This window comes from Nycticebus coucang, chromosome 8 (genome assembly GCF_027406575.1).
Source record: "Nycticebus coucang isolate mNycCou1 chromosome 8, mNycCou1.pri, whole genome shotgun sequence".
NCBI classification, from domain to species: Eukaryota; Metazoa; Chordata; class Mammalia; order Primates; family Lorisidae; genus Nycticebus; species Nycticebus coucang.
In genome coordinates, this window is record NC_069787.1 from 55,876,900 (window position 1) to 55,881,025 (window position 4,126).

General features: G+C 39.7%; 1 non-coding gene across 1 annotated transcript; it reads left to right on the plus strand.

Moving 5' to 3' along the window:
• Nucleotides 1-3,600: 3,600 nt before the first annotated feature.
• Nucleotides 3,601-3,672, plus strand: TRNAC-GCA (transfer RNA cysteine (anticodon GCA)). The gene has a single exon. It is a non-coding gene; the product is annotated as a tRNA-Cys (tRNA).
• Nucleotides 3,673-4,126: the final 454 nt, after the last annotated feature.

Below are 4,126 nucleotides of genomic sequence, written 5' to 3' on the forward strand. Positions count from 1 at the left end.
ATAGCTGGGATTATAGGCACCTGCTACAGTGCCTGGCTATTTTTAGAGATGGGGTCTCCTTGCTCAGACTAGTCTAGAACTCCTGAGCTCAAGCAATCCATCCACCTTGGCCTCTCAGAGTGCTAAAATCACAGGCATGAGGCCTGCTTTTTTTTTTGCTATTGACTTCTGTGCATTCTTTATCTATTTGGAATATTAACCCCTTATCAAGTGTGTGATTTGAAAATCTTTTCTCCCATTCTGTAGATTGCCTTTTAGTTTTGTTGATTATTTCCTTTGCTGTGCAGAAACTCTGAAAAACTGAAATTCTAATTCCTATTATAAAATAGTTTCATGGGAAAGGCCAGGAGCTGTGGCTCATGCAGCCTGAGAAGCCAAGGTGAATAGATTTCTTGAGCTTAGGAGTTTGAGACCAGCCTGACCCAGAACAAGACCCTGTGTCTAAAAATAGCCAGGTGTTGTGGTGGGTGCCTGTAGTCCCAGCTACTCAGGAGTCTGAGGCAAGAAGATCACTTGCGCCTAGGAGTTTGAGGTTACTGTGAGCTGTGATGCCACAAGAAAACAAAATAAAATAGTCTCATGGAATCTAGAAATATTAGGAGATACCAGTTTCCAAACCCCTGTAGTTGAGCATATCAATTTTTTCCAAGTCCTTTGCAACATGTTTTGTGCTGTAATCTCCTCTTCCTTTGTAGCTCTGATAAAAATCTTTGAGGGGTAGGCTTTGGAACTCACGCCAGATTGTTTAGTGTCTATACTTTATAATTAAAAGAAATGTTAACTTTTACTTTTGCTTAAGTGTTGACACTGAGAGCAAATTCACAAGTGTGACATCATGATGGCAGAGGGTTAGGAATATTACAGCAGGTTGGTTCAGCCCCTGTCTTGTGGCAGCTACTGTTCGGGGCCTCATACACATACACAATCCCAACAAATATAGACAAGATCCTGGAGACACACGTGCATATATATAGAAAAATATTTATTATAAGGAATTGGCTCATATGATTATGGAGGCTGAGAAATCTCCAAGGTCTGTAGGCTGAGAAATCTTCAAGATGTGTAAGCAAGTGGAGAGCCAGGAGAGCTGATGATATAGTTTCAGTCTGAAAGTCAATAGACTCGGGACCCAAGAGGTGCTGATGTTTTAAGTCCAGAAGCTAGAAAAGACTAATATCCAAGCTCAAAGCCATTAGGCAGGAGAGGTTCCCTCTTACTGATAATTTTCATTCTATTTTGGTCTTAAATTGATTGTATGAAGCCCACCTGCATTAGGGCAGGCAATTTGCTTTACTTGGTCTACCGATGCAAATGTTAATCTCACTCCGCAACACCCTCAGGACATACCCAGAATAATGTTTAAACAAATATCTGGGTACTTTGTAGCTTTGTCAAGTTGAAACATAAAATTAACCATCACACTGTGGTTACCATTGAGGATTTCCTGGATGACTTTGAGGATACATGGACAAATGTACTAGCTGTATGACCTTGGGTCAGTCATTTAACTTGTGCCTCAGTTTTCTTATTTGTAAGGTAAAGGTGACAATATTTCTTCCCTCATTGGACTGTTTAGAGTATTAAATGAACTACTAATTATAAAGTGTTTAAAAGCGTGCATGGCAAGTTGTATGTGAAACATGTATTAAATACAATTTTAATATATGACAATAGTAATGTATTTATTTTTTGAAGTGTAGTGAAAAAATACAACTAGCATGATTTGAGGGATATTTTTACTTAGAAAAAAGCTACATAAAAAATGTAGGTTAGGGAGGTGCCTGTGGCTCAGTCAGTAAGGCACGAGCCCCATATACCGAGGGTGGCGGATTCAAACCCGGCCCCGGCTGAATTGCAACCAAAAAAATAGCCGGGCATTGTGGCGGGTGCCTGTAGTCCCAGCTACTCGGGAGACTGAGGTAAGAGAATCACTTAAGCCCAGGAGTTGGAGGTTGCTGTGAGCTGTGTGATGCCACGGCACTCTACCCAGGGCCATAAGTGAGACTCTGTCTCTACAAAAAAAAAAAAAAAAAAAAAGTAGGTTAATTTTAAGACCAATATTAAGTAAATACTCATATAGGAGGTATATAGGAATGATAATGATTGTGCCTATGGAAAGTGAGTAACTAGCTTTAGGAAATAAAGAATAAGGTAACATCTAAGATGACAAACAACGCTGTTTTCTGAGGGGTTTCCTGGGATGCAGAACATTCAGCGCTAAAACTAGGAAGTCCTCAGCAAACCAGATGGTTGGTCACTATATCACTGTATCTGTAACTACAGCCTGATATTTGTCCCACAAATATTTTTTGAGCACCTACATTGTTCCAGGCGATGCAGGAAGTTTTCCTGCCTTTTAACAAGGTCTGTGTAGAATGGACTCTGGTTTGCCCACTGAAATGCCTGTGATTTTAAGCAAGCCTCTTCAGTTTCTTTCCATCTGTGTTTCTTAGTCTACACAAGAAATGGTTAGAATCAGTGATCTCTAAGTCCCTTTGAGCACAGGGGTTCTTTGACCTGAAGCACACAGTGCATCTGTTACTGCTAGAATCTCACCTCCCACTGGTGTCCAGGTGGGAAGGAACAAAGAGCGAAGCATGCACTGTGATTCTTTTCTTTACTCTTAATTCCAGCCTGGTGCAGGAAAGCCTCTTCTCTCTCCTCACCTTCCCACCAACCACAACTCTGACGCAAAATGACCATCTCAAACTTAGGATCCTTTAGAAAGGCCCAAATAAAGTATGTGGCCTGGGAAACTGGCAGAAGAGAGACTCTGCTATAGGCCCCAACATGCAAGATTCTCATAAGAAGAACTTGAACCATTTATTAGGGCGAGAGGAGATGTGTATGAGGTCAAGAAATACAGGTTGCTGTAATTGTGTTTGTGTTAGAAAGTTGAAAAGGAATCAATTTTGGTCGTGGGACCAGGACAAATCTTTTACTTAGTTGATTACAAGGCTTTTGTCTGGAGCCTTGTTTTTCTTCATCAAATGACCTTTCAAAATTGATAATATTTCATGTTTCAGGCAAGTTACTCTGTGTTATATAACAATGTAACTCGCTGACCATTTTTATTAACTAAAATCATCTTACAGTTATGGCTTAGAATATCTATTTCACACAAATTGTGATTTATGTGCATTTTTTTTCCTGAGTCAATTGAATGTAACAAATACCTATTGAGTGCCAGTTATGAGCTCAGTTCTGTGAAGTCATGAAGGAGAATGAGAATCTCAGTTGCTAGGAGCTTTGGCTAAGAGAAGCACAGTGGGAATCCAATCATTTGCACTAAGTTGGTGTTGTCATTTTTGGAGAAACTGATTATTTTTACTTGGAACTGAGGTTTGCTTTATGTGAAATATGGTGTATAGCAAGGAGGCTTTGGATACTGGTGAATCTAGGAAGAGGTTTTTTTGTTCTGAGAACATAGTTCTCAGGAGTCCTGTCTTTTATCATAATAAACCTCTTCTGAAACTTGTAATGCCCAGAATCCCTCCAGGCAACATTGTAGCTCTAATTATAGCTCCCCTGAGTCACCAAAGGTTTTTAGAGCAACAATTTTGAGAGCTAGATAGACTATGAAAACAAACCTATCTCACTGGGGGTATAGCTCAGGGGTAGAGCATTTGACTGCAGATCAAGAGGTCCCTGGTTCAAATCCAGGTGCCCCCTCTACCTTTTTGTTTTATATGGATTGGCTTTGACTTTATTATTTTCTGTGGCTCATGCTAATTGAATAATGACAAATGCCTCTTGCTTTGTTAGTATATACCAGGCGCTAGTCTTTAATTATCTGTTCCATTTCTAACCAAAATTTTACAAAATACATACTATTAGTTTTTCCATTTTACATGAGGAGACTGAGATTTGGAGATGCTTCATAATTTGGAGAAGGTTAAAAAGCTGTAAAAGGCAGGTTCAGGATTTGAAATCAGAGCACACACTCTTAACAACTTCAGTATACTACCCATACTATTGTTCTAATATTGTAAAAGCTTTGTGGCAAAATCCTATTTAGCAATGCTTCCAAGGTCCTATCCTTATTCCTGGAGTTATAGAACTTTTTGGCTACAAAGAAAACCCAGGGACTTCATGACTATACTCACCCTTTGCAGTGCCCTGGAGA